The sequence below is a fragment of the Palaemon carinicauda genome, chromosome 22, assembly GCF_036898095.1.
Source record: "Palaemon carinicauda isolate YSFRI2023 chromosome 22, ASM3689809v2, whole genome shotgun sequence".
In the NCBI taxonomy this organism is placed as follows: Eukaryota; Metazoa; Arthropoda; class Malacostraca; order Decapoda; family Palaemonidae; genus Palaemon; species Palaemon carinicauda.
Window position 1 is genome coordinate 24218790 of NC_090746.1, and position 14022 is coordinate 24232811.

The 14022-nt window shown below is 33.2% G+C and overlaps 1 protein-coding gene and 1 long non-coding RNA gene across 2 annotated transcripts in view; one reads left to right on the top strand and one right to left on the bottom strand.

The window, feature by feature from the left end:
• Positions 1-14022, bottom strand: part of LOC137616378 (uncharacterized) — a 159058-nt gene that overhangs the window by 92950 nt on the left and 52086 nt on the right. The gene's annotated exons all lie outside the window — the stretch shown is intronic.
• The window catches only part of LOC137616377 (diuretic hormone receptor-like), a 308182-nt gene continuing 297283 nt past the window's right edge, over positions 3124-14022 (top strand). The window contains exon 1 of the mRNA XM_068346067.1: positions 3124-3646. The gene's annotated coding sequence lies outside the window, so the exon portion shown is untranslated. The remainder of the gene's footprint in view (positions 3647-14022) is intronic.

Here is a 14022-nt window from a genome sequence, read left to right on the forward strand (position 1 = left end):
GGGAGTCATGTTGGAATCTTCGCAAGTTAAGAGTTATCCATCTCTCTCTCTCTCTCTCTCTCTCTCTCTCTCTCTCTCTCTCTCTCTCTCTCTCTCTCTCTCTCTCTCTCTCTCTCTCTCTCTCTCTCATATATATATATATATATATATATATATATATATATATATATATATATATATATATATATATATATATAAATATATATATATATATATATATATACATATATATACATATATATATATATATATATTAGTTATTATTATTATTATTGAACATGAAAAAAAGCAATACATTTATTGATCTATCAGACTCAAAGTTTCCTAGCTATGAAAGAGAAACAGCGAGACTAGGATCTAAAACTCCATGGATACTACAAAAAGGGCTATTGAACTTACAAAAAAATTTTACTTTTAGCTCCTATGCTAATTTTCCTTCTAAAATTCGTTTATACTGTATATATATATATATGTATATATATATATATACATATATATATATATATATATATATATATATATATATATATACATATATATATATATATATATATATATATATATATGAATTACACAAGAACAATAACCTAACTGCCCCGTCTTCCATTAAGGTCACTAAAACCTAACCTAATTAGTTAAATCATATCAAAACATTTTTAATTACCAACCCATTACCCTTTATTTCATCCAATTTTCTTATTAAAGATTTGAGGCTTAAATATCATTGTAAAAACGAAATACAAAGCTGAAAATTAGAAAACAGAGAACTAGCCTGCATATCAAATATAACAAAAATCACAGAAGTGAATTATCCTTTAGAAGCATGGAACGAATTACTGAATAACAGCCACATAAAAGTCTACTAAGACATTTCTACTAACTAGCGCGTTAAGGTAAATCATAAGTGGCAAAGGCTTGGGGCAGAACGATATCCAAGAGACCGAACACAGTAGCCCCAGTCCACTCTCCACACAAGCTAGGACTGGGGAGGGTCAAGCAATGCGCGTTGATGACTCAGCAGATACACCTATAGGCTTCCCCGGACCAGCATCTCCCTAGCTTACAAGGCCGGTGAAGTTGTAGACACTTCAAGACTCTATCGAGCTCGAGCTCTCAACTCGCAGACTGCAAAACAACTAGGCTACCACAATCCTTAACTTGATTATGTAATTTTCATTAGCTCCACTTTTCAATCACGTTTCCCGTTTCATTCTGACCTGGGTTGCAAAAAGAAATTTGGTGTGTATTCCCACTTGTCTACCAACTTTGAAAAATTCACCAAAATTACAAATGATTGACAGATAATTAACAAAAAAAAAAGGTGGTAAAAATGCAGCAGAGAGCGCATACCTCTGCCAACATTAAATCCATAAGATCAAATATTTTTCTAATCAACCAGATGTGTACATTTGATGACGTCCAAATAACATCTTAAACGTTAGAGTGTGCGAAGTGCTTGATCAAATGACCGTCGAAGTGTTAAGTGATCCTAATCATTCTCAGAAAAGGGATTAAAGTAAGAGATGATGTTATCTGTCGTTTTGTAGAAGCAAAAATTTATTTACAGAACTCTACGGTGACTGTACACAATATTTTGGTTTATTCTCCCTTTGCGCTTGGGATATTCGGCTATGCAAGTCGCTCCCCCTATAAAACGGTTAATTCACCTCTTATACAAGCTTATCATCCAGTAAACTTTACTGTTTATGATTTAAGCCTAAAACTGCCGAGAGTTCAAAATTTACTAAAAAAAAAAAAAAACACTATAAAGATAACGAGCCCAAATACCATTATCGGTAACAACAAACAAGCATCAAAATCAGTTTTGCACAAAGCAATAGCAACTTACGGTAAAATAAAAGGATAAAATAGATAGTAAACGAATTTCAACACCAAGAGATCCTTACATTTTGATCTGCAGGAAAACTGTTACCTACTAGCAAACGTCAAGATATATAACGAACGTTTTAAATGTCAGGACTAACCTTAACATCACAATTAAAACACTGAATCTGATGAAGAAAAACTCGAGAAATAAACTAAGAAATCTCAAGTGTTGTTAAATCTGCGTGTTTGTAGCAGGGATACAAGGAGGCGGCCTGCAACAGATCTTGTAAGTCAAGTGAAAGCGGCTAGTGAGATCAGTCAAACCCAGGAGTTAAAAAAAAAAAAAAATTATTTGGAAGGTTATTTTCTAAGGATGTCATGACAATGGAGACACTTCTTCCTTACGCCCTTACTCATTGATCTAACACCAGAACAGGCGTCACAACAGTCATGGTCACCGGTACTGAAATCCGAAAGACTGGAAGGTAGATGGTGACAAATATGAATGATGAAACCAAAAATTAATCTATTCTTTTAGACTTCTTGGGAAGTTGCAATTGCAAATACAGAATGTTACTCGTTACGCAAAACCTTTACGCAAGAATTTATAGGATGAAAAACTAAAAATAACTAAAACCCAAATAACAATAGCTAAAATACAAAACCCTAGAATAAGAAATGAATGAGAGAGTAAGCAAGTAGCATCACTTCTTAAAGAACCTTCGCTGACGGCTTGACCTGAGGAGTGGAATTCTTACGAGGAACTTGTTTCCAGGCGAAGTAACAAATAGCTTTCTTGATAAAGACGAAGGGTAAAAATAACCCATTGGATCTTCTCATTCCAATCCACTTTCGCCTTTGGAAAAAGGGAAAGTGAAGGGAGATGAGAAAGAATTAGTGGAACTTTTAAGGGTAGGGAGAAAAAGGGGAAATAGGCAGGGGGCGGTTGGAATATACTTCACGATGAAGTACTCCTAGATGTGCAGTATAAGGAAATTAGAGAGAGAGAGAGAGAGAGAGAGAGAGAGAGAGAGAGAGAGAGATAAGGGGAGTTACACGTGCTTTTAGGCGGTCTCGCTTTTCATACACTCGCAGAGAGAGAGAGAGAGAGAGAGAGAGAGAGAGAGAGAGAGAGAGATGAGGGGCATTACACGTGCTTTTAGGCGGTCTTGCTTTTCATACACTCGCCGAGAGAGAGAGAGAGAGAGAGAGAGAGAGAGAGAGAGAGAAGGGGTAGGTGGGTGGGGGGTGGCGGAGGTAGTAGCGCAGTACGGGGCTCAGTGCACGACGATTTGCCGTGGCGTTAAGGTGTCTATCAGGTGAGTCGCTCAGCCTCGATCACTTAGACGCCTTTTGGGAAACTTATTGTCCTTGCGAAATGCCAGGAACCTGATAAGATAACCTTGACGTTCCGTTTCTTACGGCCAGAAAGACAGATCTTTATCATGCGCTAAACTTTTCACCTCCGGGTGTGCGACGTGCTTGATCATCTGACCGTCGAAGTGTTTAGTGATCCTAATCAGTTTCAGAAAAGGGATTAAAGTAATAGGTGACGTTATCTGTCGTTTTCTTTATTAGAGATTAGAAGCAGATTTACAGGCTTGAGTGCGCTCCAGAACAACAAATGTTCTTAAGGAAAAGGAAAAAAAACTCATAGTGCGAGGTGCTTAGATACCATCTTATTCCTTTTTGGGGTAGGCTGACTTGAACGTTGTTTACTTCCGTGAAGAAAATCAAATGAGATCATATAACATGTTATGAATCAATAAATGTCGCCGTGATAACAAAGGCCACAGAACAACAAGGCAGACAATTGGAGGTTAGTAGTAAATTTGGTGTGTATATATATACACATAGATATATTATATATATTATATATATATATATATATATATATATATATATATATATATATATATATATATATTAGATCTGTTATATAATATTTCTTTTGAATATTCATGCTGTTCATGCTAACAGAATTATCAATCAAAATAATAAAAAACCTGCTAATAAGCATTTGAGAGTTTAAGGAAAAACAACAGTCTGTTTGCATGTTTGTACGCCTACCCGAAAAAAAAATCGAGAAAATCTGTTGTTTAAGAAATCTAGTTTTGCAAGTCCGTTCGTGAGGTTAAGTACATACAGTGGGGAGAATCAGCGGCTGTCATTTACATAATTTGGCCGTAAGTGAAGTCATTTGCGAACTTTCCCCGCTACGACCCTATTCTCGTAGCAATGACGTCAACATTGGTGTTGATAGCTGCATGTACAGTAGTAACGGCTACGTTTTAAGTCTGTTTTCTGTTACAAAACTGCTAAATCTATCTGAGAAATTTCCAAATGTATCACTGTTTGCGGTCGATTTCCTCCGTTATCAGTAATTTCGAAAATCAATGCAACTGGCTTTAAATTTCATGTATCAATCCTACAATGCTTGTAATTTTTTTTTTCACTCATGGGCATGGCTATATATTTCTTTAAAGTACTTCAGAGAACTAAAATCAAAATAATGGTCTTATCTGGGCATTTCCTATTAAAAATGTTGCATTTGTTTACATAATTTACGATTATCCTTTTATCAAAAGGAACTGACTATAAAATAACAAAGGTCCTATGTGGGAGCAAACTGTAGCATAACCAATAAATTTCATTGACTGCTTATTTCATACCCAATCTATTCGTCATTCCCTTGTCTTATTGTATATTCTATCCTCTCATTTCTATTCTGAAGCTGAACCATGCAATGGATTATTCTGATGCAAAGAGTTCGGGGCAACTTGAAAACGAATGCACATCTGACTCCATATATTCGGTTTATGGCAACTTTACAATTCGCGTCCAAAACCGGGATCGGAATAGTGAATGTCCTTCAACTACTTCTAAAAGTGGTTTCTTTTTAAAGGCTGACCTTCAGGGCATCAGGAGCTTTACGTGAAATTGGAAGACCTGAAATGCTCTAAAGGTCTCTGATAGACTTCCATTTAATTATTTCTAGAAAAACATTGAAATATCATTTACTTGAATTACCCGCTAGCTAGATATTCCTTTGGCGCTTTCCACAGAAACCGTTGTTTTGGAAATATATACTCTTTTACATATAACAAAAGCAGTCACTTGAAACTAAAGTCTCCCTTAAACAGAGTAGGAAATGCATTATCTGTGTTTCAAATAATGATACACTTCCGACTATCTTTCGTTCTTTTAAAAACTAATAACTATTTACTTCTAAGCTGAGTAAATATCGCTTTGTCGAATTAAAATTTACTTTCAAAATATGCATGATTATTTAGAATTTGAGAGAGAGAGAGAGAGAGAGAGAGAGAGAGAGAGAGAGAGAGAGAGACTGATATTAGGTTTATATTGGTGATCCATCTTCCTCCCCCACGCAGGCAGGGCGAGGAAGCGCTTCGTATTTCTCTCCTCTTTTTTTTTTTTATCTATTGCATGATAACTTGCAAGTTCTGTGTTTATTCGAGCCTTTCATCCCATCAGATATGAAAGCTTAGTAGAGACTACGGCCGTGGTGAAATAAAAGCAATACCTATATAGAGCTATATCTACCAGAGAACATTTATTGGGAAAAGAGATGTATCTGCAAAAAGAAAATTGCATATACATCAAAGTAACTGCATGTTATGAAGGTAAAATCAAATTCAATAGCACATGGTATCCTAGACAAACAATAGTGAATACGTTTCTAAAATATATATACACAACTACACACACACACACACACACATATATATATATATATATATATATATATATATACACATATATATATATATATATATATATATATATATATATATATATATATATATATATATATTCACCATTACTTCCTTGAAGGGATGGCACCAGTCCGTGTTCCTCCTTCGTCCTTCATGTGTCCCAGCAGATCCTTAAAGGTAAGTTTACTATTCCCATGATGTTTCTCCGATTCCCCGAAATTGCTTTGCACATACACACATTATATATTTATATATATACATATATATATATATATATGTATATATACATATATATATATATGTATACATATATATATGTATATATATATATATATATATATATATATTACATGTGTCTCTTTTAAGTGGTAAGGTGTTTTCCTAACAAGGAATGACTCTATACTACTACTACTACTGAATAAGCGATGCAAAACACTTCATTAGCATAGTACCCAGAAGTCCTACACTTTTTGTATGACTTTTGGTTCCAGCCTCCCACCTACAGTAACCTTTTCCCATTCCTCTGCATTCTCCTTATTTTTAACACAATTAATACCCTTGTCTTCACTGCCATTAAACATATACTCTTATCTTCCATGGATTTCGAAAAGTCTCATTCCAGTCTCTTAAACTCACTCGGCTAACTCTATAACTTCGGATATTTGCCTTATACCTTGTATCTAATCTCAAATATCTTCAAGAATTAGCCCCTTCCATTCCTCCACTGTCGCTATTTACATTTATTGATCCAACTTCTTGGATACAATGCACCTCTATAACCTCATTCCCGTTTCCACGTTTTCTTTCCAATTTCTCCTCTGGTGAACACTTCGTAACTCTTTCCTTAATTTCTGCCATTAGTCGTTACTATCTCAAATTAGTACAGAATCAGGTGCACATATTAACCATCATGAAGTCCATTACTCATTCCTAATAACTAACTTAAGCCACAACTCTGCGTCTGTTCTAAGAACCTTACACATCCATATATTTATAACCATACTGAACAGATACGAATGAGTAATACATCCTTAGTCAAGGAGCAACATTCATCTCACATCTAGATATTTGATGTAACTAGACTCTTACGGGAATAATTAAAACGAAATAAAAAAAATAAACATGAACAGCTATATAGAACTTTAAATTCTTTTAATTAAGCCTGAGCTTATTAAAAAGGATAAAAAACTTTCAGAATCCGATAAAACAGACAGCTTACAGATTAAATTATGGAGTCTTCTAAAAGACTCCATCTGCATTAAATGTTTTATGTTCAAAATCGTGTCACACTCGTTGCACTTGTGACCTTCCTCGTGTGGTGTGCACATTAAAACCCCCTAGGGTCAATCTCGTATGATCAATACCGTAATCTTGCTGTAATGATTTTAGTTCTCTTTCATTTCTACGTCAGTGATTCCCATTGAGATACAATTGGTATGATAGGTTTCACTTTATTAATTTCCGATTCATTATTCTATATAGCATGCCAGTTACTAGCAATAAAATATTTTCATTATGGTTACGTAAACCTTAATGAGATGTTATGCTGAGGTTAATTTATTACTGATCTAGCAAATGCCTCTGCTTTTTAATTGCCTACTCTAACATGGGATGAAAACTAGCATATTTAGATATTCACTCCTTGATAATAGAACATGTACTTATTTAAATTACATTGTTTCCATTGTGAAAAGAATTTAATCCAACTCAACAACTTATCCTCTACACCTTTCATCCTCAATATAACCTAATATATGGTCATTTTTGTCGTCGTCGTCGTCGTCATTGTCGATATTATCAATACTTCAAAATTGTTTCAGGCCCATAAATAACAGTTTTTTAATACCCATACACACTTCACAAAGCTGCTTCATTAAAACACTTGATTCACATGTCCTATTTCTTGCCAACCTTACCCAATTCTTCCCATATAAGTAATTTTGTTATGTCTTACTTCTCAAGAACAATCATACCATACAGCTCACCTAGTACATTATGCAATGTGTTTTCTCCTATAGTTATAAGAATTGCCCCTATTAAACTTTACCTTTATCCAAAAGTAATTATTCCTCTCTCATTCCTTCCTAATATTTTCTTCCAGACGTACCTTAGAATCTTTTTCAGTCATTGAATATCATTATCCCAGCCATACCAAAATATATCAAATGCAACCCCACCAATTCTCAAAGGCTTTCCAATCTTCAATCTTTTAATTGCCTTCCTTACGTTCACAACAGTCACTCTTACATATAATCTCAAGCCTAAAATAATGATTTCCATCTTGTATTTCATTCACTATGCCTCTCTTCTGCCTTCTAAACTAAACATTCTTTAAACAGTTGCTCCGTTGATTCAATACCGAATTGCTTTCAGACATCTCCATTTGTATCTTCTATTCAGATAGCAGTTGGTTCATCAACCTTTCTGCGTGTGTTAATTATAAAATTATATACATATTTTACTTACTATATATGCGTGACAACTTTGAAAGGTTGATATATAACCACACTGAGAGAATCTCATTAGCGGTTGCACCCCAGAGGTTGTATGGAGTAACCTCACCAAATAATTCTTGAGTGAGAATGGGCACAGTGGTTTCACCCTCAGAAGAGTTGGGATTATGCCGTAGAGAGAGAGAGAGAGAGAGAGAGAGAGAGAGAGAGAGAGAGAGAGAGAGAGAATCACCCATGCCATTCACATCGGGGATGAGGGATTGCCCTAACGAGAGTGTGAGGTGGGGGGGGGGGGGGGAGAGATCCTGGACAACTGCCACCGGATGTATTTTTTCACACGCCGAATAATAGCAAAGATGAAAAAAAGAACGAAATCCTGAGCCCGTTTGGAGTCGGATGGGAAATTACCCCCACCTTTCATGCTGAAACACCGCCAGAAAACTATATGATACTTCCCATTTTTTGTTTAGTATGGCAGGTTCTAAAAAATAACAAAATAAAACTTAAGCTATATCTATGAATTTAAATATAAATTTTATTATTATTACTAGCTAAACTACAATCCTGGTTGGAAAAGCTGGATGCTGTAAGTCCGAGGGCTCCAAGAGGGAAAATAGCCAGGTGTGGAAAGGAAATAAATGAATTATATAGGCTATAAAAAATAATGAATAACAATATCAAATATCCTAAGATCGGTAATAACGTTAAAATAATCTGCCATATATATATATATATATATATATATATATATATATATATATATATACACCCATTATATATATGTATATATACATAAACTATATATATATACAGTATATATATATATATATATATATATATATATATATATATATATATATAATTTGTGTTGTAAACTAAAAAGGAAAAAAATTATTACCACCATGACATGGATTGAGAAAGGACAACTCATCATTTTCTTTATTACTTTAACTTTTGGGGTTTCTGTCCCGCTGTTAGCGACTGTTATCAAGCTGAGTTTCCTCGGGTGTCTTTCCGAGTCACTCAACATGAAACTAAGATGGAGACCCAATAAAATATTTCTAGAAACTCTATGGTTATAATAGAGTTCCTATATAACCAATGTTCAATATATCTTTGGGAAGTGGTATAGCTTCCGTATCACCTTTCAAAAGCTTTTGCTCGAGTTATATCCAGAGAAAAACTGATTTTCAAAAACCTTTGTGGGGTAACAGGTTCTCCATAAACAGTTTTCTAACGGCTCTAGTGATGTTATAACTTTTTTATAACCAAGAACAGAAAATGTTTGGTGGTGTACAGAGCCTGAAGAAGCTGTTATGAAAGGTTTGGTTGTGCTATACCACCTATTAAACCAAAATAGAATGCCTTGTTAGAATTATGAATTCTGTTAAATTATTTCTTCATAATTACGAAAAATAAAACAATTGTTGTATTATAGTTTTCAAAATCAAATGTTTTTAAAGGTTTAAAGGTCGCTCATGAATGGCAGAGGCAAGGGATAGTGACATTGCCCTAGCAAGCAGGACAATGCCCTAGAGACTGACCATATATTATATGATCAGCGCCCAAGCCTCCTCTCCACCCAAGCTAGGACCAGGGAGGCCCAGGCAGTGGCTGCTGATGACTCGGCAGATAGACCTATAGGCTCCCCCAAACTCCCCAACCTTAGCTCACAAGGATGGTAAGGTTGCAGACACTAGTGGCACTTGCGAGTGTGAGCGGGACTCGAACCCCCGACTGGCAAACACCAGGCAGAGACGTTATCAATCAGGCCACAGCAACCTCTAACAAATAACAAATAACTGGCTGTCTTGTAAACCAAATTATTATGTTATAACTTTGTTTAACCGATGTTCCAAACCTTTAATTGCATTACGGTTAGTGCCTGGTAGATGTCAGAAAGCCTTAGTTTATAGCTAACGTTCGAAAATTACTGGTTGTGTTACAGTTTCTACACAAGTAGTTTTTAGAATGCTTTGGCTATACCATAGTTTCTGCATTGCGAAAATTCAAAAACTTTCTGTGTTATTCCTTCTAAATGGTACCTGGAAGGCTTCAGGTTCAACTTTTTGGTGCAAACGGTCTGTATTTTCTGTTGTTTTTTTTTTTTATTTCATTTAGGTACAAACGATGTGCATTATTGTTTTCTTTTATTCGGTACAATCTATGTGCATTTCCTTTTTCATTTTTTTGCAATATAAGCTACGTTCATATTCATTTTATTTTGGTAAAAACGATGTAAAATTTCATTTTTATATTTTGGTACAACCTACGTATATTTCCAGGTTTTTATTTTATTATAAACAATATACATTCTTTTTTCTTTTTGGTACAAAAGATTTGAAATTTCTATTTTCAATTTTGATACAAACGATTCAAATATTTTTTGAAACAAATTATGTGCATTTCCTGTTTTCTTTCTTGTAATAAATAAATAATAATACGATGAGTAAGAAATTCATTACATAAATAAAGTATCTGAAAATCTTTGATTACGAAGTCTGCAAAGGATAAGAAAAAATAAAAACCCACTTGAGGGCAAGACCCACAACTGTCAAACCTCTAACAAGAGCAGTATCCAGTATCGACTATATTAATAGCGAACCAGTCCCAAAAGAAATTTTGCTTTAACCGAGAAAAAAAAGGTAATAAACTAAGAACAACTTTTGTCCATTCACCTGATAATGCAAATTATCACTGCCTTTGATGTTGCCGGAATCTGAAACTTTTCGAACGTTTAACCGTTGCCCCTCGCATGGGAAAGTTGCCGCCAACTTAATTACTTGGGCGAATTTGGAATTTTTCCTGGACGGCCAAGTTTTCATTACGTGAAAATCGTTTGGGTTTAAAGTGGCGAGTGTGGATGTTTTCTGATATATATGTATACTTATAATTTATATATGTATGCATATATATACATATATATTATACACACACACACACACACATATATATATATATATATATATATATATATATGTGTGTGTGTGTGTGTGTGTGTGTGTGTGTAAATATCAACCAAAATGGCATTTAATACCTAATTCTACCTTTGGTAATGTATACCTACTGAATTCATTTATGCTAACAACTTATGACTGGGTAGAGATTCGGACCTATACCTCTTTACCAGAAACCATGCCGGCGAGGACTCGAACAATCGAGCTATCATGAGAGAAGTAAGTTCATTGCAAGTCATAGTACATATTCCTGTAGAATTCTGGAATCTGTTCTTAAACTTGAAATAAACCAATCTCATAAGTGAGTTTGCAATATGTGGTTATTTATGAATGTATATAACTATCACTCGTAATTTTATCAAATTTGAATAAACTTATACTGTATCTCTCTTGATAGCTCGACTGGTAAAATCCTCGCAGGCATGGTTTCGGCTAGGAAAATAGGTTTGAATCTCTGCCTGGTTAGAGGCTCTTATCATAAATGAATTCCAGTTGATATACATTCCCAAACGTACAATTCAGTATTAAATGACATTGTGGTTGGTATTTACATTGATTGAAATCTTAAACGTGTTTATATATATATATATATATATATATATATATATATATATATATATATATATACCCAAGCCATCAAAAAGAACTTCTAAGTATGAGTATTTAAAGGTGTCTGGTTTCAGTTCAGGTTTCATCAGAATAGATGGTCACCAGAACGTCAGCCGGGCATACCCAACCACAGCATGGCCTCCTCGGTAGACAGCTTTATCAACTACAACCCTCTGGTTAGGTAATTTGTGGAAGAGTGGTTTCCTTGTGTACCTCTCAAGGAACCTCCCTCTCACTGAGTATACACACATTTCATATTTTATATATATATACACAGTATGTATATATATATATATATATATATATATATATATATATATATATATATATATATATATATATATATATATATATATATATTATAGATATATATAAATACACAACTATCGTCATCCTCATAAACTAACTGCCCAAGTCATTTTCTCCACTTGCTGGGAAATCAAAAAAAAAAAACCTTCTCATTTTGTAATTCTTTATATCATTGTGTTAGCTTCAATTCACAAATTCGGGTTCACAAATTCTTCTATTAAGAATTTGTGAATTGAAGCTGAAGACAATGATATAAAGAATTAGGAAATGAGGTTTTTTTTTTATTTCCCAACAAGTGGAGAAAATGACTTAGGCAGTTAGTTTATGAGGGTGACGATATATATATATATATATATATATATATATATATACATTATATATATACATTATATATATATATATATATATATATATATATATATATATACATATATATATATATATATACGTATATATATATACATATATATATACATACACATATATATATATATATATATATATATATATATATATATATATATATATATATATATATATAGCCAACACTTAATTATTTAGAATATATAATCTTTTTAGAAATATGGACATTATATATATATATATATATATATATATATATATATATATATATATATATATATATATAAACACACACACATATATATATATATATATATATATATATATATATATACATATATATGCATATATATATACATATATATATACAATCAAATTTCACATTCTTCCTCTCTAAGGGTTGGAGACATGGTGATAACTTCATGCACGACACAAAAGAGTTGAAAATTAGGTAAATCTAATGTTTTTAGAAGTGGCTCTTCAACAACTGACCATATCCTTGTAATTAACCAGATAGTGTTTCCATAGAACACGAGACCGAAACTAAAAGAAGCATAACCATGGGATGGAGAGCATTTGGTAAACAAAATGAGATCATGAAACTTAAAATGCCACTTTCTCTAAAAAATATTTAATGAGATGGTTCTACCAGTCTTAACTTATGCATTAGAAACCTGGGACCTTGCTAAAGCCTTAGAAAATAAGCTAGTTGCAACTCAAAAAGCTATGGAAATAACAATGAAGGGAATAACAATAAGAGAGAGAAAAAGAGTACGTGCATACGAGAGTCAACTTAAGTAGAGAATATTCTAACATTACATAAGAAGAAGAAATGGACATGGGCAGGGCATATAATGGGAATGAAATACAATACATGGACATTAACAGAATGAGTCCCTAAAGATTGTAAAATTAACGGGCAGGAAGAGATGACAACGAATTGATGAACTAGGAAATTTTGCGGATGTGGACTGGCAGAGAATGACAATAAACAGATGCAAGTAGGACATGTCTGAGGACTTTGTTCTGCAGTGGACTAGTAACGGCTGATAATGATATATACACACACACACTATTTATATATATATATATATATATATATATATATATATATATATATATATATATATATATATATATATATATATATATATAGCGTGTGTATGAAGGTTCGTATATATATAATAATAATCGTTTCTGAACCTATCCTAATTCATTCATCGCAAGAATAAAATGCAAAAGAATGTTGTTGCTACCTAAAAGCCGCCACCATCTCTTGCTTATGGAACTGTCAGTAAAATAAAAAATAAAAAAAATTTAATATCTTTACAAATCCTATAATACAGAAATATGGGTTAATCGATTAGCGAGCAGAAGAGATTAGAAAGTTCCTAGTATTTTCAGGGGTGATGAAACTGATACCTTCTTACAACAGTCGACCGGGTAACATATTTTTCTTTTCAGCTTGGTCAACAGGTGCGCACATTTTCCAGGAGAAAAATTCGAATCATCCCCTACTCCCTTTCATATGTAATCAATTTTATGATTTTCACTGACGATCTATATGTGTATATACACACGCGTGCACACACATATACATACATTATGTGTATGTGTATGTATATATATATATATATATATATATATATATATATATATATATATATATATAAACACACACACACATATATATATATATATATATATATATATATACATATATATATGTATATATATATATATATATATATATATATATATATATAT